This window comes from Phocoena phocoena, chromosome 19, assembly GCF_963924675.1.
Source record: "Phocoena phocoena chromosome 19, mPhoPho1.1, whole genome shotgun sequence".
NCBI classification, from domain to species: domain Eukaryota; kingdom Metazoa; phylum Chordata; class Mammalia; order Artiodactyla; family Phocoenidae; genus Phocoena; species Phocoena phocoena.
Window position 1 is genome coordinate 8,386,664 of NC_089237.1, and position 27,440 is coordinate 8,414,103.

Consider the following 27,440-nt stretch of genomic DNA (forward strand, 5'->3'; position numbering starts at 1 on the left):
GAAAGAGGGACTATAGTCCCTCTTTTTGTCCTGGGCATCATACCTGTTTTGGTTAAATACCTGACTTGGTCAAGAAGGGCCATCTAGTGGTGTTTTTGTTCTAGGAACAAAAATGAAAGTGTCCTAGTTCAGTGCTACCGAAACAATGTGCACAAATCCCCTGGAGGTTTATCGGATGCAGAGTCTGGAGCTGCAGGTAGGTCTAGGGCGGGCCTGGGACTCTGCCTTTCTCACTAGCTCCCAGATGCTGCCAGTCTGGGGACCACACTTTGAGGAGTGAGGGAGGGTGTTGTTAGTCGCTTTGTACTTTTTTCACAGATGGATGGTGGATTTAACTGTAGTGTATGATACCTGCACAGTTGTGATTACTGGCAGTACTTATACACATTGATGTCATTCCTTTGAGCCAGCGTTCTGTATTGGGGAAGAATTTTCCAGCACAGTCTGTAGTGTTAGCAATTTCTTATAGTCTATGCCCCTGGGCCTCTTAGAGGATGTAAACTGGGTTCTGTGAGGCCTCTTACTTATGTGGGTGCAGCAAGAGGCAATGGCAAACACCCAAAGTCTTCCTTGCTGTTTGCTTAAAAAATCTGGAGTCACGTGTTGGGGAAATATAATTCAAAACAAAATCTCCCACCTTTCTGAGGAGCTGGGACTTTTCATCCTCAGGGCAGAGGCTGTGGAGGAAGAAGAAATTTTCCTCTGCCATTCTAGGTTCTTCTGGCTGGTCCAAGAATGAAAGTGACAGGAGACAGATTAACAGGAGAAAAATCACACAAAAGATTAGTAACATGTATACATGGGAAAGACCCAGGAAGACTGAGTAACTCACCAAAATCGCCCAAACCGGCACCTTAAATACCATCTTCAGCTAGAGACAAAAGAGGATGTTGGGGGTGAGGGTTTGGGACTTCAAAGGGGAGGAAGGCAATTCACCTGCAGATGGGAAAGCAAATGTTTGGTGGACAAACGTTTGCGGGGGCCCCAGACACAATGTGACACAGCGTGGACTCTGACCTTCAGGCCCTGACGAATTTCCCCACATTCTTCGCAGATACCTCTGGTGATACCTCAGGCCCTTTATCTAAATTCTTTCGGGCAGTTAAGGGGAAGGAAATAAAAACTTTGAGGCTTCTGTTTCTTAAAAGTAATCAGCCTAAATTAATCCTCATGCCAAAGAGAAAGCTTTTGGGTGGGGGGCAAATTCTGCTCCTCTACAAGGTCAGAGGCTGAATTGATTACAGAGAAAGGGCTGAGAAGGAGGGTCCAGGGGTTCAGAGAACACAGAGGGAGCCGGAGGCCTGGAGTGTGTGGTGAGAGCTGGGGTGTGTGGGAGTGGGTGTAGGGAACAGCTATGGTGCTGAGACCGATGTCAGGAAAGAGAAGCTAAAAAGTGTTCTTTAGGGTAACTTTGAGGCACCCACTCAGTGCAGGGTTGTCAGAGTCAGCAAGTAAAAATTCAGGACACACAGTGAAATTTCAGACAAACAATGTTTTTGTTTTTTTTTTTAGTATAAGTAAGTCCTAAATATTATATAGGCCACGCCTATACTATAGAAATGTGTTATCTGAAATTCAAACTATGGCTGGCGGTTCTTCATTTTTTTTTCTGTCGACCATCATTCAGTGAAACCCAAATGATTTTTAAACGCCCCCTTTTGGCTTCGTCACTAGGCTGAACGGGCTCTGACTGGGCCGGAGACTGTCTTCGATCCTGTTCACCCCCTCAGGACATTTATGACTCCATCTTGAACAAAAGCGGGAACTGAGCTCCTGAAAAACAGCGATGGTTCACAAACACCCCCTCCACCCATTTAGTGTTGCTGGTGACAGATTTAATGCCACGGAGTTAGAGCAGACTTATCCATGTCCCCCCCCACCCCCCGTTCGCCTGTGTTAAGGTCTGTCACGGACCCTCCAGTTTCCCCTTCTGGCTCAACAGCTTGTCCCACTCATCAGTGGGAACAAAGTGCTCATTAGTGAGACTTTGGTTAAGTCTCCCTCCCTCTCCCAGGCCCCTGAACTTTGGTGTGAGTCCAGCTAAAACCTTCTCTGACCTCCTCTCCCACCCAGCCACCCTTCCCTCCACTTGCGCCCAACCTGCTTCTTGCTAGCCGTCTTCACCGCTCCCGATGAAGGAAACTCCCTTCTTGCCTCACGCCTGACGTGCTCCCGGATCTGGTGGGTCACAGTGATTTCCCTGCGGCAGTGGTCCTGCCCCCACCTCCCTTGCAATAAGCCTTCCCAATAAAGTCTCTCTTCCCTAAGTCTGGATTCGGTTTTTACTTGACACCAGGCAGCCAAAAGGCCCGGTTCTGTTGGGGTTACAGGTACACAGAGGCCTCAGTGAGGCCAAATGGACTTTGGAGCTGGGTGGCACCGGGTTTAGGCCACAGCACCACCACTAGTTCGGTCCTGTGTGCGTGTGGCCTTTGCTCTCGCTGTCCCTGGCCCTGGGATGCCCTTCCCTCCACTTTCCTCTACCCGCTGTTCCTTGTGATTCTGCTCTCAGCACAGATCCCACCAGGGTTCCCTCCCCTCTGCTCCGGGCCCAGGCAGGGACCCTGTGAGCGCTCCCCCGAAGGCATTACTTCTGTGTGCTTTACTCTTTGAGGGGGTCTTTCCTCAGCCAGCTGGTCTGTCCTGGGGCTGTGGTGACTGTCTCACTCACCCCTCTATCCCCAGTGCCTGGCACAGGGCCTGAGGGTGCAGTCCATGTCTGTGTGTGACAAGTGGACACTAATCTGGGACCCTGGGCAGGAGCTGGCCCTCACTGAGCCCACGTCCCCCTTGCAACATGAGAGGCTCAAGGAGGTGACATCTGCAAAGCGCATAGGCCCTACTAGGCCTGTAATAAATTATGCTTACCATTCTCTTTTCATTATATAGTATCTACTTTTCTCTTTTCATCATATTATATAGTACCTTCTTTTTAGAGAACATTCAAATTAACCTCAAAAGGACTAAATGAGGGTAAGTTTATGACAAAGATTCTTTGTTTGACCAAACTTTACTCAGACTCCTGGACCTTCTCTTAGGCCCATCTGTGCACCTCCCTGTAAAACCTAGTTTTAGCAAGAGACCTGCTGAGTCAGTTTAAACCCTAACCCCCCACTCCCGATAACTGATCAGGTTCCTCACCCTCTACCATCCCCCAGGTGATGTCTGAAGCCCCCTAGCTTGCCTTCAGCAAGAATCCTGTTAGTTCACTTCAGCCAGAACCCATTTTACTCCTCGTGTTTCCTCTTAGTTAATTTTCCATAACTTTCCACTTGCCCACACTGTATTCCGAGTTGAGCCCAGTCTCTCTCCCCGTTGTAAAATCTCATTGCAGTGGTCCCATTCCCACTGTGATAGTCTGGAATCCGTTCTCCTTACCATCTCTAACAAGGGTTTTGAGTATTTTTTTTTCTAGCATTTAACAGTAAAGACGTGAACTCCAGTGTCAGGGAGGAAAAATGTTTCTTCTACCTTCTTAGGTCTGTTAATTGGGGGCCTGCAAAAGACAGTTTAGCAAAAGAAAAGACAGATTTTTAAAATTCACACAGGTCTGCAGGAGTTCATGGAAACTGTGATTCAAGGAGGTGGTTAGAATTGGGAGCTTATAAACCATCTTAATAAGGGAAGCGGCACGGGAGGGGAAGAAGGACAATTATGGGAAAGCAAAAGACTTTTAGGAAAGATAAATGGCGCTTTAGGAGAATAGATGGGAGCTATGGTAGTTTTACGTCTGTTAGGGGGAATTCTCATCTGGGTATGGATGTCTCTCCAGAGAGAGGAGTCTTCCCAAGTTGTGATCCTAGCCTCGGGAGAGGATTTGTGACTGTTGAATTATTTTGGGACGTTCTGCTTTCAGGCCTATAAGGGGGAGTTCAGAGAATAAAACAATAACAAAACTCTTATTCTGGATCCCTTCACCTGCCTTTGTCTTTTCTAATTTTGGTACAAATCAAGGAAATCACCCTCTACTTCCCTCTTCCCAAGTAAGAGGAAACTGAAATGACTCAGATCTGCTCTAGAGGCAGGAGGTGTCAGGCTCGCCCGGGGCCCCAGTCCTGGGTGTTCCCCTGCTGTGACCTCACCTCTGACATCTGACACGCCCGTGAGTCCTTGGGTGACAACAGAGTTCCACTCTGCGCAAGGCCAGGGACTTGTCCATCACCTAAAAGTTCATTTGTTCCCCTAGGCATGCAATTTACCATCAGGGAATTGCTTATGAACTGGGGGGAAACAGCTGCTCCGTGTGGGGTTATAATGACTTCAGATTCCGGAGCAGGGATGAAGAATCTTATTTATTCAGGCAACCACGCTGTAGACACACAGGGGAAGGAACCAAGACCTATGAACCTAAAATAGCTTCCACCTAAGGACCACCTAGCCCACATCGGGCAACAGGCTGAGTGTGGCACCTGCATCTCATTTACTCCTGGGAACAGGTTTCTGAAGCCGGACGATTCTTTTCTCTACTTCGTAGAGAGAGAGGGCCAGGAGCACAGGGACAGCCCGGCAGGCAGCTGGTGAACTTGGAGCTTGAAGGTGGGCCATGCCCAACTCCCACCGCCATGCAAAGTAAAGAGAGAGTCTCATTCATTTGGTTTTAAGCCAACAAAATGTAAAAGTGTTAACAGTATTTTAAGTACAGAATATCTATTATTTATCAATATTTCCATTTTCTGTTAGGCCCACTTAACGAAGCCGAAGCCGTAGAAGGAGAGAGAGAGGGAGATTGACTGAGTCCAAGAGACAGGAAAAGAGGAGTGGACGCTGTGAGGACCAGACCAGCACACTCTCCCCTCTGCACACATGGGGACAGGGACAGGGAAGGGAGAATGAATCACAACCCTGGGCTTGCTCAGACCTGGGGTGGGGGGTGACCCCAGTGACTTAAAGGGGCCGGTCTTTTTTTTTCCTTTTTGGCTGCTCTGCTTGGCTTGCGGGATGCAGGGATCGAACCCACATCCTCGCCAGTGAAAGCGTGGAGCGCTAACCACTGGACCGCCAGGGAATTCCCAAGGCGCTCGTCTTAGCTCTTGCTGACATCCGGGCTTATTCCACAGTGCTTCTAAAGGTTTTACACATGCAAACGTTCAGGTTGTTGTTTAAGCTTTATCTTGGAGCCCACTAGCTCTGCCAGTGACACCCCAAAGTCCCTTTGACAAAGGGCCTTTGCTGCTGGGTTCCATTCCACAGCCTCTGCACAAGATAATTTGGGGTTGACATTTCTGTCATTGTCTTCCACCCCCTCCACCCTGCATACTCCCGCAGGTAAAGGAAACAGGGGCCCAGAGGGAGGGGACCCGGTTTTATAAGATGATTGTATAAATGTGACGTTTCATGTTCTGAATGATGTTTCATCTCAGTTCTGCTAAAACCATGGTCATCTCAAGAAAAAACTCCTGATGACACAGGAGTAAAGGATGTTTAATCAGATTTTCTAACTGCCTCCCTCTGAAAGGAACGAAACGAAACTAACTGTTAAAGGTCTACTTTTTTTCTTTTTTTTTTTCCTGGGCCGCGCCATGCGGCATGCTGGATTTTACTTCCCCGATCAGGGATTGAACCTGTGCCCCCTGCAGTGGAAGCGCGGAGTCTTAACCACTGAATGCCACAGAAGTCCCTTAAGGTCTATTTTCTATCTCCCTTCTGTACCGTTTGTTTTTTGTGCCTGGCATTGGAAGCATGTACTGTTCCATATAGTCTAAAAGGAACAAAATAATCCACAAGTGCTTAGTACCTACTCATTTTCAGTCATCAGAGCCCCCAGTTTCACTCCAGTTGGACAGACTGTTATCTACTACATTAACTAAATGCAGAAAATGCCAATATCCTATGTGCACATTTTTGGAAAGCGGCGTCCTAATTTGTCAGCCTGCAAACATTTTCCTTGGAATACTCTGGGCTCCCCTGTGCTTCTCGATTCCGTGCTTTCTGTGTAAACAACATAATAGTTGGAACCAACTGCAGGACAACTGCTTCGTTTTAACTTTTGCTGTGTTACCCAGAATAGAGGTGTGGACTTATTCACTGAGGAACATTCTTTCCTGTCTAGAACACGAGGCTCTGAACAGTGGCTCTTTGGCTGGAGTAATTAGACAGTTGACTGAGCTCCAAGAGGTTGCTGGGTTGCAGGGAGAGGAAGTGGCCGGTATCGTTGGACTGTAAGAAAACAATTGTTTCAGCGGGGACAGTCCTCAGTGTCCTCCAGAGAGCCTGGGTCTTGCAGGGATCAGTTAAGGAAGTGACTCTGGGGAAAGGGTGATAATGACGTGTGAGGACCCAGCTAGAAGGCTGTGTGGGGGAGGATTTTCATCCCTGGTCCACCTGCCTCTATGAATAAGAGAAGCCTGATCCATCTTTGATATTTAATTCTTAAAATTATCCCCAAACTGGAAGCAACCATACACAAAAGGGGGAAGTTGATTAAACTAATGACGGTCCAGCCGTACGGCGGAAAGGGGCTTATGATAATTTAATGAGCGAGGAAGAAAACAGGTTTCAGCATATTGCATGATTCCACTTATATCCACAAAGCCCCAGATCAGGCAAAAGTAATTCTATGGTGATAGAGATCAGCAAACTGGTTATTTGGGGGAGGGGTATATGTGCTGAGCAGAGGAAAGGGAACTTTGGGGACAGGAAATACTCTTTATCTTGATTCACAGGGCTGTTAATGGAGTGTCTGCATGTGTGAAAACATCTAAAATTTGTGCTTTTCAGTATGTGTAAGCTATACCTCAATAAAAAAGAAAACATTGTGTGCATACCATGTGGTTTCATTTATAAAGTTCACGAGCAGGAAAGCTAGGCTATGTGTAGAAGTCAAGAGGGGGTTGCCTTTGGGGAGCGGGTGACTGGGAACAGAATAAGGGGGCTTCCAGGGGGCAATCGTGTTAGAGTTCTTGACTGGGGCTGTAGCCACACGGGTGTTTTCTCTTTGTGATCGTCCAGCTGTATGCTGGGGATTTGTGATTCTCTGTTCCATTGCTGTACTTCAATAAAAGATTATCTGAAAATATTATGTACAGTATGGTCCTACTTTGGGGGGGTTCAAAATACACATGCAAAGAAAAAAACCTGGGAGGAGGGCCATTGTATTCATTTCCTGTAGCTGCTGTGACAGGTTACCACAAAGTTAGTGGCCTAAAGCAACAAATGTATTGTCTTACAGTCCTGGAGGTCAGAAGTGTGACTGAGGTCGCACTGAGCTGAAGTCAAGCCGAAAGCAGGAACCTTGTGCTTACATTGGGCCACTTGGGTAACCCAAGCTAATCTCCCTTTTTTCTCTGATTAGCATCCTTAATTCCATCTGCAACCTTCATTCCGCTTTGCCATGTGATCTAACATATTCACAGGTTCTGGTTTTAGATGTGGACATCTTTGGGGGCCATCCTTTTGCCAACCACAAGCGTACAATACAAAGTTAAGAACGCTAATTTCCTTACCTGTATCTTCAGAAGTTTTCCTGGGAATACACATATTGCTTCTGAGATGAGAAGAATTAAATCTAAGTTGTCTATATGGATGGTGTCTTTCCAAGGTGTGGTCAGCCTCCTGGCCAGGACAGTCCTGGGCAGGTAATAGAGTACCCGAGATGTCAATGTTCTAAAGGATGAAACAAAAAGCACTATATATATATAAAAAAATGTATATTTATATATATAAAAAAACATATATATATCATTATATACACATATAAATATATATATATATATACACATAACCTTGCTGTATACCTAAAACGTTGTAAATCAACTATACTTCCATTTAAAAAAAAGAAGAAATAATAATAAATAAGAAGAAAAAAAAAAGCACCTAAGCCTTGAGCAGATCACTGCCCTTGGAGACTCTCTGTTCCTTCCAGGCATGCAGAGTAATCTTCTTATCCATAAAAACAGCTTTTCTGCTTAAAATTTTTTTTTTTTTTTTGCGGTATGTGGGCCTCTCACTGTTGTGGCCTCTCCCGTTGCGGAGCACAGGCTCCGGATGCGCAGGCTCAGCGGCCATGGCTCATGGGCCCAGCCGCTCCGTGGCATGTGGGATCTTCCCGGACCGGGGCATGAACCCGCGTCCCCTGCATCGACAGGCAGACTCTCAACCACTGCGCCACCAGGGAAGCCCACTGCTTAAAATTTTGATTGAACTTTAAAGTTGAAAATTTGAAGTAAAAGGATGCTTTACTACGGAATTTTGAAAATATGTGAAGCAAGCGAATTACATTTTGGGGTTGGAGTATTGGAAACTTGCCAGTGGTACCTTAACATTCCTTTCTGCAGGGGGTTGCCTGGGCACCTTCCCAGGGTCTGTGAGGGGTAGCACGTCCTCTGCCCACAGAACCGCTGAGAGTGTGAAGTTGGCATGGGTTTCTTCCAAGTCACCCCTTTGCCTTCCTTGCCAGCCTTCCTCTCTTGGGTACTTTCTGGGTCACAAGCTGAATGCACCCCAAAACGTATCTGCAGCCACAGACTCAATAAAGAACAAGTTAAGAAATGCCAACCGAGATAAGTTTGTCTCTCTGATCGCCTGCCCCTGAAATACTGCCAGTCTGAGGTTATCACTGCCTTTGGGACAAACAACAATTCACAAGTGAAGAAGACCCTTAAGGCTTCATGCTTCCCAAGGAGTTACACGTGAGACACGAGTTCTTACTGTGTCTTAATGTGTCTTCTGCCATAGTTGCTCCCAACTCTGATATAATAAACACAGCCTCTTACCCTACTCACAGGCCTAACATACTCCCAGGCACACGCCTTCTGGTCTCAGGAGAGAGATACCGGCTGCTAAATGTGGGTGCAAATAAGATCAGTAAAGGTCGCCCTGGGTGGAAAAGAGATGCAAAAGCCCAGCCTTCTGCCTCTGCCTAAGTGACATCCTTTTCACGACACTATTTGTGTGGCCACTTGGGTATCTGTGATAAAAGTCATTATCCTAGAGATCCTAGGAGCCACTCCCCCACCCCCAACCCTCATGATTCAAGAGTCAGGCACAAACTTCAAACAAAACATGGGGTCCCCGGAGCATCTTCTGGAGGCTCAAGGCCATCAACCGGAGCATCACAGGTCCTCTCAGTTCACAGGCACAGAGCTGTACTCTTGTTTTATCTTTAGCTACTTATTTTATTTTATTGATTTATTTTTTAATTTTTATTTTATATTGGGGTATAGTTGATTAACAACGTTGTGTTACTTTCAGGTGTACAGCAAAGTGATTCAGTTATACACGTACATGTATCTATTCTTTTTCAAAATCTTTTCTCATTTAGGTTATTACATAATATTGAGCAGAGTTTTAACCACTTATTTTAATCATTCACTCCAGAAGACTGCCCCCTGCCAGCTCCTTTCTGGGTCTGACCCTCCACCAGTTTCTAATGAACTGGTAAACTCAAATGTGGGGTCTTTACATTGGGAACAGTCAGGCTGAGAGCATCTGCAGATACTGTTTGTCCTTTGCGCTTGCCGTTGGCAGCTAAGTTTGGGCTCAAGGTGTTTTCACCAACGACTCCACTTGTTTCAGGCCCTTTTGGGATCAGACAGACCCTTGCTCTTGGCTGGGGGTGTGTATGGGAGGGGAGAAGGGGGTCTTGGGGCCTTCACTCTGGGTGGCTAAAGCCCTTCTCTGATGCCGCCCACCTCCAAGTAAAGGGACATTTTTCTCTGACTACCCCGCGAGTTACTGCAACCAAAGCAGCGTGTTCTCTTGTTTTTACAACCCAGAAAACAAATCACTGTCTCCTAAATGAAAAGGAACAGAACCAGCAACGGGAGAGGTCGTGGGAGATGCTTTCCAAGGATCTAAGGGTACTTGTCAGAATCAAGCAACACTTACATTTAAAATCCTCTTTAACAAGGCCTGTTTTGAAGTCAGTTCACTGTGTGGTAAAGCAAATGAAAAGAAAGGAGTGGGGCTTCCCTGGTGGCGCAGTGGTTGAGAGTCCGCCTGCCGATGCAGAGGACACGGGTTCATGCCCCGGTCCGGGAAGATCCCACATGCCGTGGAGTGGCTGGGCCCGTGAGCCATGGCCGCTGGGCCTGCGCGTCCGGAGCCTATGCTCCGCGACGGGAGAGGCCACAGCAGTGAGAGGCCCACGAAAGAAAAGAGTGAAAAGTTTTGAAACCCTACAAAAATTCTCATGGCTGTTTCGGGCTCTGGGTACTGGATGGGGTGTGTGAGGGGCCTCTATCCAAGGCGTAGTCTTATGAGAGCTTTAATAATGGTGTGAGCAAAACCAGATCCAGAACCCAGAGGAATGAATTCTGACCTTTCCATCTGACGGATGGGATGGGATTTCAGAGGGCAGAGATGGGGAAAAGAGACGTTCCAGGTGGAAGAAGTTCAAAGTCCTAGAGAGGCATGTGCTCCTGGGACAGACAGTCCTCAGATGGCACCATGGACCGGGCTTTCAGCCCTTGGCTCCTGGGACGCAGCAAAACTAAAATCTCATATTTTTATCATTGTTTCCATATTGTGCTTTACGAGTTTGAAAACTAGCATAGGCATAAATTTGCTTAAAAGTCAGGAGTTTTGACTTGGGATTTGAAAGGACATTTTTATCAGTAATGGCATGTTCAAACAATCTTAGAATTTCACAGACTTTTCCGCAACCTCCTCCCATTCCTCTGAGGAGGTGCCCGGCAGGATACTCAGTAGCCGACTGTAGAATTTCTCACCTCACCTCATCTCGAATGCTGTGGGTGTGATGGGAGCTGGTCTGCGGGTAGGAGGAATTTTTGGAACGTGATTCCAGGCCAACAACCCATCTTTACAAAATTAAATCTTCAGCATCCTTTTCTTTTGCCACAACTGGTTATCTCTGGGTCTGTGGAATGTCATCTAGCCAATAGTCTCCAGTCTTTATCTGCAGTAAATGCTACTGAAATAATCTCTATGCAAAGGCACTTTTTGGGTGCATGCGGAAACTCAACCAACATCTTCGCAAAAGACTGGTAATTTTAAAAGCCCTTATTCTCATCAGCTGAATGAATGTTTTGACAGCCTAACGGTGGTCGATGTGCTCTATAGCTTTTACACAGAGCTGATGAATTAGAGAGTAACTTCAAGATCAAGCCCTAGATGAGAATTTTCCCCATGGAGTTGGCCTGTCACCAAGAGATTGCCCAAGAAAACTCAGCCCCCTATCGGCACTGGCCACCTCTTGCAGGAAGACACATTTGGAAGGGCTGAGGGCTTAGAAAGTCCTTCATCCCAGTGGATTGGAGGGAAAGGGTTTAGTTTGGGGGCATCAGATCTTTGAGACTCTCTTAACGCTATCACCCAGTCCTTCCCCCTTCTTTCTCATCACTCTAGGTGAGAATCTTTGTAGAGCGGGGAATGATTTGGCTTTTTACAATGGGCCCTGAAACAACCCAGCATGGGGAGAAGACCCCACAAACAAGACCAGCCCCACAGATGGCCAGCACCCCCTGCACAAGCCAAGTTCTGACATTCTCTTGAACTATGACCTTAGGCTTGAAGGCCAGCAGCAAGGTGACCATTTCATCTTGGTCAGCTCCTGCACAAGCCAAGTTCTGACATTCTCTTGAACTATGACCTTAGGCTTGAAGGCCAGCAGCAAGGTGACCATTTCATCTTGGTCAGCTCCAGGGTCAACTGGATGGCAGGAACCATTTGATTTTTCCAGTCTGGCCATACTGCCTAGGCCAACAGGTCTCCCTGGCTTAGATTGATCACCCCAATGCCCCAGAAGCTGGGGGTATATGGCCACTTAGAGCCATTGAGGATGAGTACAGCAGACAGCTCTTTAGAAGGGTTTGGAGAAGCTGCTTCTCCCTATTCTTTCTTCAACTTAAAGCCCTCTTACCCAGGCTGGCTCTCAGGGGGTCCACACCTACAAAGTGGTGTTGTCTCCCTCCTTCTCCTTAAGGATTACAAATCAGTGATCTTAAAATTTATCACCACTTCCCTGGCAGTCCAGTAGTTAAGACTCCGAGCTTCCACCTCAGGGGGCAAGGGTTCGAGCCCTGGTCGGGGAACTAAGATCCCACATGCTGTGTGGCATGGCCAAAAAAAATTATCACCCATAGATCAAGAACAAGGACCTACTGTGTAGCACAGGGAACTATATTCACTATCGTGAAATAACCTATAATGGAAAATAATCTGAAAAAGAATATATATATATATATATATATGTATAACTGAATCACTTTGCTGTACACTGAAACGAACACAACACTGTACATTAACTATACTTCAGTTAAAAAATTAAATTAAAATAAAAATTTATCACCCAACCAGGTCACTTCTGAGAGTGAAAGGGGACGTTATTGATAATTCCCTTGAGTCCGTAGGCATCAACTGAGACTATCTCAGGCCAACAGGGATGCCTGACGCCCTAATTATAAAGGATGGAGAAGGGCAGGAATGTGACTAATTAATGAGGCATATTAATCTTCACCCATGTAGGACTGTCCTTTGAGCCCCACACATTTCCGAGTGACAAAAGGACACTTTTCTGTTATGTAATAATATCCCGGGCACCACCAAGTCCAAAGGACAGAGCATTTCCAGCTGCCCCTCCAGGAATGCCATTTAACAGAAGGAGAGCCCTGGGCCCAGCCAGAAAAGTTCATACTTTCCTAAAGTCAAGGTTATAACCATGCAGCATGGAAGGCTTCTTCCCGTAATTGTTCTAGTGTTCGTGCAGGCACACGTGCACCTAGAAGCTGCCATCTATATTTAGCTGCCATTAGCATCGTCTCTGCACAGCATTCCTATCTTATTATGCAGGGAGCACAGGCTTTGACTGGCAATGTAATACCAGGGGGTTTAGAACAAGAAAGAAATAACTAGTATCTTCCAGTAACCATCCCATCATCTTCAACAAGATGAAGGAAGCCCTGGCTTTGCTGCTTTCCTAAGCAGGGTCCCAAGAGCTACCTCTGCATGCAGCGACGGAGGAAGAAAAATAGTCTAGAAGATCACTAGGCCGCCTTTCCTTAGGGGTTATGAGTGAATTTCAGCCTTCTGTCCTACCCAGGAACAAATACCCGCTTCTTTCAGGAGTTGAAAGGATGACTCTCAAATCACTGCGTCAGCTGGAGGAAAACCCATAAAGGAGCTTGTATCCCTGTGGGAGAGCAGTCTGCGTTGTTGTCGAGGATGCCAACTCTCTGGCAGGACAAGAGGCAGCATTTCCTTTTATCCACCCATCAGAAAAACGAGTCAATATTCGATGAAATCGTTTATGATAAGTGAATGCAAAATGTCATCTACAATCGCAGCCAATGAATAGTGTCTTCACCTATAAGAAGAGGGCCGCAGTCTGGCTTGTCTCGAAGGGCCGTTACACTCCAGCAGTTCATACTCCTATCATGTGTGTAATCCCAGGATTACATTAGCCAGCCTGCGCTCACACCTACCGGCTCTTATCTCTCTGAGAGCAAAGGCTGTAATTATTAGAAAAATCAGAGCCTGTACAAATACGTTCTGATCCAGTTTTCCAGAGAAAAGGCAGCAGCTTAAAAAAGCTGGAACAGGACTTCCCTGGCAGTCCAGTGGTTAAGACTCCACACTTCCAGTGCAGGGGCCATGGGTTTGACCCCTGGTCGGGGAACTAAGATCCCACATGCTGCGGGCCATGACCAAAAAAAAAAAAGGAAGGAAAAATTTCAGGACTCTGATCGTGAGGACTTCTACACGCTGCTCTGACCCTCAGGCTTCATTCGCCCTTACTCATAACATTCTCCTTCACTGCACCGAAAACAACTTCAACTCACTTGTTATAAGGCCCCAAATTTCATGAATCGGAGATTAGAGTTGACAAATGCAGGGGAGGAAAAAGTTGTCCTTGACTCTCTTAGGGTCTCTTAGGAAAATTAAACTGACAAAGACGGGTGAACAGGAGAAAAGCATACAAATGTATGTGATGTCAACTTTATGTGTCACGGGAGGCTTCCTACAGAAATGAAGACCCAAAGAAACAGTGTAACCTGAGTATTTCTTGCTAAGTTTGATGGGGTGGATAGTCGTGGAGGAATATGATAGGTGAAAGAGTATGAAGTGAATGTAGCAAACTGGTGGAAACTTTGCATGGCCCGTTTGGATTCTTCCTGGTGTCCCTTTGTCTTAGGAGATAAGGAAGCTCCTTTCCTCTGGGTACAGGGTGGGCACCTCTTCCATAAGGGTTTTATGACCTGTTTCAGGGGAGAAGCAGGGGAAGAAGCAGGGGAAGCAGTGTGAACTTCCTGCTTCTGCCATTTTCTCAAACTCCTTCAGCTTAAAATATTTAATATATCAAGGGGCAGTATTGCGGGGGAGCATGTCCTGAACCCCACATCCCAAGCAACTTCTTAAAAGTGCAACGTGAAGGACCCATTAAACACTGTCCCTAGGGATGGATCTTGAATCACCTGGCATTGCCTCTCACATATGAGCTCAGCCAAGGATGTAACTGGAGCATCCCACAATGCCATCTCCGATGGACAAGGACAGAGGTACAGCGCTTCTGAGCATGTGTCCTTGGCCTGCTCCCCACCCAGAATCTGAGGCTGCCCCCAAGGTTTTGAGCCTTCTCTTCACATACTGACGATAATCAGATTTCCAGACTGTAGGTATCCCCTTTCTAATGCAGAAATATAAAACCTACTGGGGTTCAGATGTGCGATTTAGATTCAACTAATCACATGCTCCTGCAGGGGACTCTGACTCAGGACTGACACATGGAGACGGAGACAGGAAACAGGGCATCATTTTGTTGGCATGGATCGTGGCAGAGGGAGCCCGGTTCTGGAGACCAAGCAGACTTGGCAGCTTCCTGATCCTGGTGAGGTGGCAGCTCCCTTGGTGAGCCAGTGTGACTCGGGGAGTCAGTTGTTCCTGGAAGCCTGCCTACTGCTTGCAACTCCCGTCCTCCCAGCAATTCCGTGAGCCCTCTGGCCCTTCAGAAACCCCCTCTGGCTTGAGATAGCTAGAGTGGATCCTATTGTCTGCAACTAAGAACCCCCTGGCTAATACAGATGTAGCAAAGACAGCTGGGGGGTGGGGGGGTGGGATGGGGGGAGTGGGAAGAGATGTTCAGGATGTAGTAGAAGAGTCCAGAAAGAGAAATGGGAAGTTGGCAAATATTTTGAATAATGGCTACCATTTATTGCGTCTGTACAACGTGCATTATCTCCAACCCTTACAACTCTGTTAGGCATTACTATGCCATTTTACAGCTGAGAAAATAGGCTCAGAATGGTTAAGGGACCTGCCTAAGGTCACAAAGCCTTCTACAGTGAATTAGGACTTTGAACCCAGATCCTTTGTGCTCAAGGCCCAGGATCTCTCCACTTTGTTCCTCTGCCCAGGCCAGCCCTGCTTGCAGAAAGGAGGGGAAACTCCTTCCCCGGTTCCTTTTACTCCTCCCGGCTTCCCGCTCTCACAGCCCGGACGTTCTGCTAGTCTGAGTCATACTACAGTTTACAGTTTGCGTATGGGCTCAGGAAGTGAGGTGAGCAATTCATCCCTCAGGAGCAGCAATTACATTAGAAAACGCTGACATTGTGGGGGAAATTCCCACAATAGATGACAAACTGCCAAGAGTCCGTCACTGAGGGGCTGGGGTTACAGCAGCTATTTCTGTATTCAACTGCTGTTCTATCTGAATTTTTTACAAAAAGCAAGTGTATGACTTCTGTAGTTATATATCACAATTAGCACCACCAACAGGTGATGGAAAAGCAACAAAACATAAATCATGGTTGTTACTGGATGGTGGGAGGATTGGTGATTTTTATTTTCCTCTTTATGCATTTCTGCATTTCAACATGTTTCTGAAACAAGTGTGAGCTCAGGTTGCTTTTAGCTACAAGGAACAGAAAACCCTTCCTCAAGCCGGACTGCACAATGAGGACATTGACAAGTGCAAATGACAGGAAGTCTAGCAGGAAGGGGAGCCCCAGGCAAGGTGGCGATGTGTCACCAAAGACCTGCTCTGCTCCCTCCACCTCTACTCTCTGTGGCCCCAGGACCCACCCATCCCCATCAAAGGCCACTTCCCCTCGTGGGCACAGCACAGCTGTCGCAGTCCCTGGAATCAGAGTGGACACAGCAGTGCCCAGACACAGGAATGGGCTGTCTTTTTCAGTGTCTCCTTTTTAGACGGCAGGAGCCCTTCCGGAATCCCCTAGCAGACTTCCCTGTGGGTCTCGTTGGTCAGAATTGGGTTACATGCCCACTCCTAAATCAGTCCCTGGGAGAAGGGATGCCTTAGATTTACCTGGTCTGCCTGCCAGAGCTGGAGCAGAGTCAGCTTCCCCTGGAAGCCGCCCCCGCATGTGAAGGAGGGTGGGCGCCTGAACAGAGTCTGGCCTTGGGAAGGAAGACATGGGCAGTGGATGCTGTGTAGACAGTCTGCTGTAGCGTATATTATTTTATAATTTAAAAAATTACATTGATGGGCTTCCCTGGTGGCGCAGTGGTTGAGAATCCGCCTGCCGATGCAGGGGACACGGGTTCGTGCCCCGGTCCGGGAAGATCCCACATGCCGCGGAGCGGCTAGGCCCGTGAGCCATGGCCACTGAGCCTGTGCGCCCAGAACCTGTGCTCCGCAGCGGGAGAGGCCACAACAGTGAGAGGCCCACGTACCAAAAAAAAAAAAAAAAATTACATTGATATTTAAAATTTTTAAATCACCCTTTTTGCGGTTGGAGCCACAGTTGAGAGTTTTGGCAGGAGCTGTGCCCGTGGGTCCCTCTGTTTAGGAAAACTTTCTGCTCCTTCTTGGAAAATAATCACCCTCTAAGCAGGAACAAAAGCCTTCTTTTTCTGCTTCAGGCTATTGTTTTATCTCTGGGAACATCAGGAACCGAACAAGTCCCAGCTGGCAGTCATGCGGCCTGAATTTCCTCAGGTATGTCTGTCAGTTGGGTCACATGGGCCAGACCACTGACCGGGGCTCCCTGCCTTGGCTAATAAAATTCCTTTCTTAAGGTGTTATGGCTCAAAATTAAGTTTTAGCGTGTCCTTAACCACGAAGAACGCTAAGTTTTTATCAGACATTATTTGATGTAGACTTCTCAAGCACCTAAAAACTTTTTAAAATTTATTTTATTGAAGTAACGTTGATTTACAATGTTGTGTTAACTTCTGCTGTAAAGCAAAGTGATTCTGTGACACAGTATATACATTCTTCTTCATATTCTTTTCCATTATGGTTTAATCACAAGGTATTGAATACAGTTCCCAGTGCTATACAGTAGGACCTTATTGTTTATCCGTTCTATATATAATAGTTTGCATCTGCTAACCCCAAACTTCCAGACTATCCCTCCCCCACCCCCTCTCCCCCTTGGCAACCATAATTCTGTCCTCTATGTCTGGGAGGCTGATTCTGTTTCATAGATAAGTTCATTTGTGTCATATTTTAGATTCCACATATAAGTGATATCATACGGTGTTTGTCTTTCTCTTTCTGACTTACTTCACTTAATATGGTAATCTCTAGGTCCATGCATGTTGCTGCAAATGGCATTATCTCATTCTTTTTTATGGCTGAGTAGTATTCTGTCACATATATGTATCACATCTTCTTTATCCATTCATCTGAGACTTCTTAAACATTTAAGGGCTTGGCCAAGATGAAGGAAATGGTTTTGAAGATGACTTGGATCCCAGCATTGCAAATCTGAGGGTGGGGCTAAGAGGAGCCACTCGGAGGTATGCCGGGTTTTCCTGCATCCATAAATTTCCTCAGTATCACTTTCAGCAAGTTTGAACCAGCTGCAGAGAAATCATCAGTTTCTTTCAGCCTGTTGTACAGTTGCTAAACTGTGTAATGCAAAGGATGCAGAAGCTAAGACAGAGGGTTCAATGTCTTCCAACAGGGAGCAAGCTTTGCTTTGTATCGAGACCCCAGCTGGCCTCGTAGTCTGCTGCTGGGACATAAAAATAAGTGGATTTAAAGAAAAAGAAAGGGGAAAAAAACCTTTCTATTATTTTCACCAAGTTAAGGGTACCTTTAATTTCATTCAGCATTCTCAAACTTGAACTTAATCAGGGTTTTTTGGCCTCCATTATGTCATGTGCCAGGCGCTTGGGAGCTCCATTATTATAAATCTCAGAACAATTAGCGGATGGAAGAATAAATGGAACATTAAAAAGTCACACAGGTTATTGCCACTTGCTATTTAAAGAATGTATGAGTCAAGCCTATTTGACTGCAACACAGAGGTCATATGGAAATATCTTAAGGCCAGATACGTTTGCGAGCTCAGCAGAATGTCCGGGGACTCACAGGTGTCTCTGCCATCAGGTGCTCCCACACTGCCAGTCGGATGCCACCTGGGCATCCACATGCCTGTGTGATTAGGGGTGATGGGCATTTCACCACGACACCTGGGCGTTCAGGTCTTGAACCTGGTGAGTTGGAAGAAAGAACAAAAAGGAGAAACAATGAGTTTAACCTCTGCAGAGAGAGGCTAATGCAACGGAAACACTCCCATGAGTGTTGGAGTCCAACAGTATTAGGGTCATATTCTCTGCCCTGGAAGTCACCGTGTGTGTGCCTTGGTGGCCCCACCTGTAAAATGGGCTCTTATGAGGATCCCTGCCTAGTGGCCGGCCGATACAGTCAGTGTACAGCAGAAGGGGCCGTTATTAAACCATAACTAACTTAACTAGGGTACCATATTCAGTTACCATATGGGGTGAGAGGCACCACCCACTGCCTCCAAAGATCCGAATTCTCTGTAGGGATTAAGCAGGCCTCCTTGTGCCTCAGTTTCCCTGGGTGTAGAATGAGCCCAGGTTGCCAGCATCACAGAGGTTCCTGGAAGGCTCCCCTGAGCTGCCAAGAGGCTGGTCCTCAGAGAAGCCCTTTGTGTGCCCAAGCGGGTTCCAGGGACGAGCTCCTCTGCAGATACATGTGGTGAGCCACTGAGCACGGCCCACCCACCGCGGAGGCTGCCCCGGGAGCCAAGGACAGCAGGGTCTTCTTTGTTTGTTTGTTTTTAATCGTTACTTATTTATTTACTTATTTGGCTGCGTTGAGCCTTCGCTGCGGCGCACGGGCTTTTTCTAGTTGCCGCGAGAGGGGGCTGCTCTTCATTGCTGTCCGCGGGCTTCTTATTGCCATGGCTTCTCTTGTTGCTGAGCACGGGCTCTAGAGCGCAGGCTCAGTAGTTGTGGCTTGTGGGCTTAGCTGCTCCGAGGCATGTGGGATCTTCCCTGACCAGGGTTGGAACTCGTGTCCCCTGCACGGGCAGGCGGATTTTTAACCACTGCGCCACCAGGGAAGTCCTGAGAGCATGGTCTTCTTTCTCTGGCTCTTTCAGAGCCCGGGCCGTAAAGTGGACTGTAGGCCCGCCTTAAACTTCTTTTGGCCTCACTTTCCTTAAAGCCACGCTTGTTGGGGGTTAGGCAAAAGCACGTGCCCTCGGAGTCCTGGAGGCCCCCCGATGGGTTGCAAGCACCTTCTTCTCAGCTTCAGGCTGAACCGGTGATGCAGTGAAAGGGGAGCGTGCAGGAAGTGCCCCCTTCCCTCCAACCGGACTTTGGTTCTAACCAACTGTAGAGGGTGGAATGGGGGTTCCCCCCAAAAGATGTGTCCAAGTCCTAACCCCAGGTAGCTGGGAACATGGCTTTATTTGGAAATAGGGTCTTTGCAGATACAGTTAAGTTAAGGATTTGGAAGGGAGAGAAGATCGTTGTGGATTTGCGGGGGGGCCCTAAATCCAAGGACTGGTGTCCTTATAGAGAAAGGACATTCAGAGACACACAGGGAAAAGGCAGATGCAGAGACTAGAGGACATGGATGCAGCCCTAAGACATGGGATGCCTGGGGCCCGAGAAGCTGGAAGAGGCCGGAAGTGACCTCCCCTAGAGCCTCAGGAGGGAGCACGGCTCTGCCAGCGCCTTGACTTTCCCTCCAGAACTGTGAGAGAAAAAGTTTCTATTGTTTTAAGGCACCTGGTTTGTGGCAGTTTGTCACCGCAGTCCCAGGAAACTAACACACCAGCCCCAGGTGCTCCCTGAGCCTAGGTGGTAAACCTGCTGAGTGAAGTTCAGAGGTGTAGCTTGTGTCCCTGGGGGTAAGGAGTGAAGGCGAGCAGGCTCCTGGTTTTGCATCAGAGTGTTGCACGTTTCTGGGGAGCAGAAGGTTGGCTGGTGTCCCGGAAGCAGCCGAGGGTCACTCTCTGGCAGGGGCACGGTACTTGTCAGACGTCACGGCGGAGCAAGGCTGCCAGGAACGTCCCTGTTAGGATCAGTTATGCATTCACGCTTGGGCATGTGCTCCAGTGAGCTTTGTGAATTTGGAGGGTGGCAGGGGCTGCTGTATCCAGCCAAGCAAGATGACTATCTCTGCATGCGTCCCCTGATCCCTTCAAGTCCTATGTAGCTTGTAATTATGGAAAGTGGTTTACCAAGAAAGACCCCATATTGTTTCAGCATGTCTGTGCTTATAGCCATTCAAGTGAGGCCTGATCTTTTGAACAACACTCTTCATAGTATTTTTCCGTTTGGGGGAAATTTAAGATGCGGGAAGGACTTATCTAAATAGTAGAGGTTGATGCTGGTAACCAACCACAGGGGTAGGCAGGAGAATAATCTATGCTTAGAGAACATTCCGGAGGCAGAGCTGTCTAGGATGCCTGTCTGTGGGAAGCATTTACCTACAGCCTAACCATTTCCAAAGTGTTTTCACAAATATTTTCTTATCTCATCTTAGCAACCCTGTGAGATACATGTTTCTGACACCAAATCCCGTCAACTTCCGACTTTAAAATACTTGTTTTGTTTTGTTTTCTTTCCCTTTAGAAAAGAAAAATCCTAAAAGCTGCTTCGGGCTACTGAGGTGGCCCAGTCAGGCACACAGGCCCTGCCATGGTGGGAAGGGAGGGGAGATGGAATTTTCAGCAGGTGTGAAAGGAGCAGATGTGTGATTCTCAGCAGGAGGTCACAGAATATTCTGGGGGCAGAGCTGTAAGATGCCTGGCTGTGGGATGCACCCCAAATAAACACTCCCCCCACAGACAAAAAGCGGTTGGGCGGATAGGCGATTTGGGGGTCTGCCGTGGCCCTGTCTTTCACCCACGTCAAGGAGGAAGGGGGGGAGCTCTGGGCTCGGATGGGCCCCTGTCCGTCTCTTCCTTATGCAGTCCAGTCTCTGCCCACAGAACTGAGGTTGAAGAGATTCTCGTCCATGTTTAGCCTTGGGAAAATTGTTTTACTAATCGAATTTGGGGCGCTCTGCTTCTTATCCTCACCCGGTCCCCCCTTGTTCTGTGGCCTTTGGTCTGTCCCTTGTTAGCGCTCCTTTCCTTGTGCGAAGCTACCCTCCCCCGCCCACCTAGTATGACCCAAGATGGAGTAGCGGGGATGAGTTGCTGACTTGCTAATCTAAGTCTCCATCTGGCCGATGAAAGCGCCACACAGCTGCACCAGGGTAGGAGAAGCAAGGACAGTATTTTGTGAGAGAAACAAAGCAAAAAAAAGTCTGATTGCATTGCCTATTTTTATTCCTCTGAGCCAGAAGCTAAAAGGGCTCAGGTCGTCCTTTCTTGTCCTAAATCTCATTGGATGAGTGCTATGCTTTCCAAGGCACACGACAGCAATTCTCTTAAGCTGGGCTGCTTCCCTAAGCTTGATGTCCTCGCTTGGTGACACAGGGGACAGCACAGGGGGGTGGGGTGAGGTGCTGAGAGCACGTCTCCCAAGGACGCATCAGCTCAGTGCAGGGGGTGGAGAGACTTGTTTAACGCACACAGATTCAAGGCCTAATTGAAGACTCATCGCTTCAACCCAACCAGTATTTGATAGGGTTCTGGAAAATGCCAAGCGCATAGGCAGAAGAACGTGTGAGTGGATGTGATCCCAGGACCCAAGCAACTCACAACTGGAGGGGAGAGACAGACCCGATTCATTTACAGTCTCATTTCAGGCAGTGTGCCTTCCAGTGGAAGGACACAGAGGAGAAGGAGAGGAAAAGGAACGGCTGTAGGGAGGGGTCACAGAGCTTAAGAGGCTGTGTGGTCGTCACTGTTTACATGTCTCTCCCATGCAGTAGGCTGAGCTCCTTGAAGGAAAATCTGTTTTTATATAGTGGATCTTCCCACACTCCTGTGCTAAATATGGTGTCTGAATAAATGACGGGGCTGAATACATGTTTGCTGAGTTAACGAAGGAATGAATAAATGAGCAGATAAAGTGGAGATGAAACTAAAATCATTCTGGACAGAGGAAAGATTTATAGAAGACCTCGGATGGCAGGCTTTGAAGCTTAAATTTATCTCTGTTGTCAGTGTTAGATTTTGAGCAAAGGAGTAAGTGAGTGAGTGTGTGTGTGTGTGTGTGTGTGTGTGAAAGAGAATTTTGCCAGCAGCATGGAGAGTGCCTTGGAAGAGGAAAGACTCTGAGGTGGGGAAATCAATTAAGATATGCGGAGCTTTGCCTCTCCAGGTTGAAATGAAATATTTTAGAAATATGTAAGGCTGGATGATAACTTTTGCAGATCTGGTTTCTGGGCCTGAAGTTTTCCCAGGTTGGGAATGATGCAATGGTGTTAGCTCAAGACCACTGGATGACTGCCAGAGCAGGATGAAGAAATTGTGCCTGTAGGGTAACCTATATTTTTCGTACTTTTCCAGGCTGGAAACTTTGCCAGCTGGTCCATGTCAGGATAATCTGTCATGCCTTGCAAGGCTGTCTTTTACCCTTTTACTACCAAATAAGAAAATGATCCCTTCCAGAAGTGGAAGAGACCTGACACGTCCCAGTAGCTGGCCAAAGTGCACGGTGCAAATGCCAAGGTGGGTAGGGCTACCAGAGAATCAGAACGAGGTGTTCTCAGCACAGCCTAAATGTTTCATTGACCCTGCCCCTTAGTAATGTTCAAAGGGGTCATTCAGACTCATCTCCTACGTATCTCGCTGTTGTGGGGAAGAGGTTGGGTTCTGCAGGCTGAAATTTCAGCTAAGACCGTCACTTCTCTCCCAGTGTCTTTCCTGCAATGACCCAATCCTCTTGGTGTCAACAACTTCCCATGCTTTCCTTGGGATGACTCTTCATATTGTGCTAAGATCAATGGAGAAGATGTGGTCATTCAGACTCATCTCCTACGTATCTCGCTGTTGTGGGGAAGAGGTTGGGTTCTGCAGGCTGAAATTTCAGCTAAGACCGTCACTTCTCTCCCAGTGTCTTTCCTGCAATGACCCAATCCTCTTGGTGTCAACAACTTCCCATGCTTTCCTTGGGATGACTCTTCATATTGTGCTAAGATCAATGGAGAAGATGTGGTCATTCAGACTCATCTCCTACGTATCTCGCTGTTGTGGGGAAGAGGTTGGGTTCTGCAGGCTGAAATTTCAGCTAAGACCGTCACTTCTCTCCCAGTGTCTTTCCTGCAATGACCCAATCCTCTTGGTGTCAACAACTTCCCATGCTTTCCTTGGGATGACTCTTCATATTGTGCTAAGATCAATGGAGAAGATGTGGTCATTCAGACTCATCTCCTACGTATCTCGCTGTTGTGGGGAAGAGGTTGGGTTCTGCAGGCTGAAATTTCAGCTAAGACCGTCACTTCTCTCCCAGTGTCTTTCCTGCAATGACCCAATCCTCTTGGTGTCAACAACTTCCCATGCTTTCCTTGGGATGACTCTTCATATTGTGCTAAGATCAATGGAGAAGATGTGGTCATTCAGACTCATCTCCTACGTATCTCGCTGTTGTGGGGAAGAGGTTGGGTTCTGCAGGCTGAAATTTCAGCTAAGACCGTCACTTCTCTCCCAGTGTCTTTCCTGCAATGACCCAATCCTCTTGGTGTCAACAACTTCCCATGCTTTCCTTGGGATGACTCTTCATATTGTGCTAAGATCAATGGAGAAGATGTGGTTGGAGGGACCAGTAACAGTGTCCCCAGCTCAGGTTAATCCTGTTGGGGAAGATGTAACAGGCCACAGGGTCTGTGTCCAGGCTGTAGATGCCGCATCCTGACGTCAGCCAGAGTGCCACCAGGAAAGGCAGCGTCACACTCAGGCTCCTACTGGGGACTCAGCTGAGCAGCCCAAAGGAACCAGAGTGTCTTGCTGTGGAGGCCAGAGCTTGGGAATCCTCCGTTTCCGTCACAAAGACACCGGATAAATGGCCTTTGCACAGTACCCGGCAGGGCTTCCATCTACCAAGTAAGAGGGGACACAGATGTTCCTCCTGCTAGGGGCTCACTCAAGGTGTTTCAGATGCTCTCATAATATGACCTTAGAGAGAGTCTGTCTGAGGAAGAGAGCAGGTACGCAGCTGAAACAGGAGCAGCAGAGCAAACTGTCCTTTGCTCTGCTTGTCACACACCAACTACTGCACGCACACACACGGCTTCCAAGGAAGCATCGTTCAAGGAAGGACACTTGATCCTCTTCAGCCTTTCTTCCTACTTGCCGGAGGTACAGGATACATCATGATGATGGCAAAGCAGCAAGACAGAATGAACCCATGTCCCTGGTGATGAGACCTGAGGCCACCTGCATCCCCATTCCAGTGGTCTTTTGGGAGTTGGCCATTGACGGTGACGGTGGAGGTGTCGTTCCCACCCTGGACTCCATTCACATGCAAGGGACACAGACTTCTATCTTGTCAAGGCACTTTTACTTTGGGCTTTTGGTCACTGGCAGCCAAACCTGATCCCGATACACTTCTCCACTTCCCCCTCCACATGTGCTCATCTTTATGCCTCACACAGCGTCTGACACGTAATAAGGACTCCATGCACGTGTGTTAAAAGGACTGGATCTTTCTGCTTAACTCTGAAGCGTGGTGCTCAGTACTGTTTCTTATAGATTTTGGATACACACCCAATAGAACTGATTTTATTTATTTATTTTTATTTTAAAATATTTATTTATTTATTTGGCTGTGCTGGGTCTTAGTTGCGGCATGCGGGATCTTTCAGTCGCGGCATCCGGGATCTTAGCTGTGGCATGCAGCATCTAGTTCCCTGACCGGGGATGGAACCCAGGCCTCCTGCATTGGGAGCGTGGAGTCTTAAACACTGGACCACCAGGGAAATCCCTAGAACTGATTGTAAAACAAGCAAACATACCATAACTTATGCATCTAGATGAGTGTTGTTTCCTTCAAATACTGGCCTTGGGGATTTGTTCATGTATCTTAATTATACTAGTTAAAGATACTGTTCATGTGGGAATATAAATTGGTACAGCCACTATGGAGAACAGTGAGGAGTTTCCTTAAAAAACTAAAAATAGAGCTACTGTATGATCCAGCAGTCCCACTCCTGGGCATATATCTGGAGAAAACTATAATTCCAAAAGATACATGCACCCCAACGTTCATTGCAGCTCTATTTACAATAGCCAGGACATGGAAGCAACCTAAATGTCCATCGACTGAGGAATGTATAAAGAAGATGTGGTACATATATACACAATGGAATATCACTCAGCCATAAAAAGAAACGAAATTGAGTTTTTTGTAGTGAGGTGGATGGACTTAGAGTCTGTCATACAGAGTGAAGTAAGTCAGAAAGACAAAAACAAATACCATATGCTAACGCATATATATGGAATCTAAAAAAAAAAAAGGTTTTCATGAACCTAGGGGCAGGATAGGAATAAAGATGCAGACGTAGAGAATGGACTTGAGGACACGGGGAGTGGGAAGGGTAAGCTGGGACGAAGTGAGGAAGTAGCATGGACATATATACACTACCAAATGTAAAACAGATAGCTAGTGGGAAGTAGCTGCATAGCACAGGGAGATCAGCTCGGTGCTTTGTGACCACCTAGAGGGGTGGGATAGGGAGAGTGGGAGGGAGACGCAAGAGGGAGGGGACATGCTGATATATGTATACATATAGCTGATTCACTTTGTTATACAGCAGAAACTAACACAACAATGTAAAGCAATTATACTCCAATAAAGATGTTAAGATCACATGACCCAGAACTGCAAAGTGAGACCTCTGGATCCCCCTGATCAAAAGGTTGGTTCAGGGATGGGCATGTGATCCAGGTCAGGCCCTGGGATTACTGTTTGTGTATCTTATTTTCTTGAGACATTTTTCAATACCTCATTTGTGATTATGCCATGATTTGTCATCCTCAGTGGTGACAAACCATCTTTTCTGTTAAAAATATTTTCCTATAGGTAACTTCAAGCACATACAAAAGTGTATAGAGGAATATAATAAACAATGATCAATTTACAACCAACCTTATTTCATCTAGGCCCTTCCTCCTCTCTTTCCCCATCTGGATTATTACGACACTAATCCCAGAGATCACATCATTTCACTCCCAAATATTTCAGCGTGTATTCCTAAAATGAGAAGGCTTCTTTAAGAGATATCAATATTAGCCATAATACCATTATCCCACCTAAACAATTAATAATAATGTTTTAGTTATCTTTTATTGACGTATAGTTGATTTACAATGTTGTGTTAATTACTGCCGTACAGCAAAGTGATTCAGTTATACCTATATATACCTTTTTAAAAATATTCTTTTCCATTATGGTTTATCCCAGGATATTGCATAGTTCTCTGTGGTATAGTCGGACCTTGTTGTTTGCCAATAATAATTTATTGTTAATAATGTTTAAGTTGCCCTGTTTCATAAAAGTTTCTTTTACTATTTTATTAAAATCAAGATGGAAATAAAGTTCATATATTGCAATTGGTAGCTACCTCAAGTATCTGGGTTGTTTTTTGTTTTTAGAAATTTTAATTGAAGGGCGGGCACCACGGTGGAGGAGCTGCTTTCAGGGGTATGGCAGGCAACCAACTTCAGGGAGCAATTCTCCCACTTAGAGAGCGAGAAGCAATGGAAGGTCCACATGGAATTCATCCTGTGTCACCTGTCCGACTACCGCGACCCACCCGGCATCTACCGCTGACTGGCCAGCTGCTGTCCCTCTCCATGGTCTGGGCCAGCCACTTCTTCCTGGGTTACAGTTACAACAAAGACCTTTTAGACAACGTGATGGAAATGGCTGATGACGTTGAAGTGGCAGACCAGTCACAGTTTACTACCAGAAGTGAATTAATGAAAAAGCATCAAAGCTAAGGCGGAAGATTCATCACATTTTCATCATCAGCTGCAGACTGGAACAGGAGGCTGGCATGAATGCCCACATTGACAACAACGGCTCTTTTAAGCTCTTGGTATCACCAACGTGTAGGAAAGAGGCATTGGAATGGAAGAAAATCTTGTCTAGATTGGCGTTTTAAAAAGTCTCATTCTGGGACATCCCTGGTGGTCCAGTGGGTAAAGACTCCATGCTTCCAATGCAGGGGTCCTGGGTTCGATCTCTGGTGGGGGAACTAGATCCCACATGCATGCCACAACTAAAGATTCCGCATGCCGCAATGAAGATTCCATGCTGCAACTAAGACCCGGTGCAGCCTAGATTAAAAAAAAAAAAGTCTCATTCTTCCAGTAGCTATCATTCTAAAAGCATGCGTGGGTATTTATGTATTTATGAATCCT

The 27,440-nt window shown here is 46.9% G+C and overlaps 1 pseudogene; it reads left to right on the forward strand.

Annotated features, from left to right (window-relative positions):
- Window positions 1-145: 145 nt before the first annotated feature.
- Window positions 146-27,017, forward strand: LOC136138417 (CDKN2AIP N-terminal-like protein pseudogene; annotated as a pseudogene).
- The last annotated feature ends 423 nt before the right edge of the window (window positions 27,018-27,440 follow it).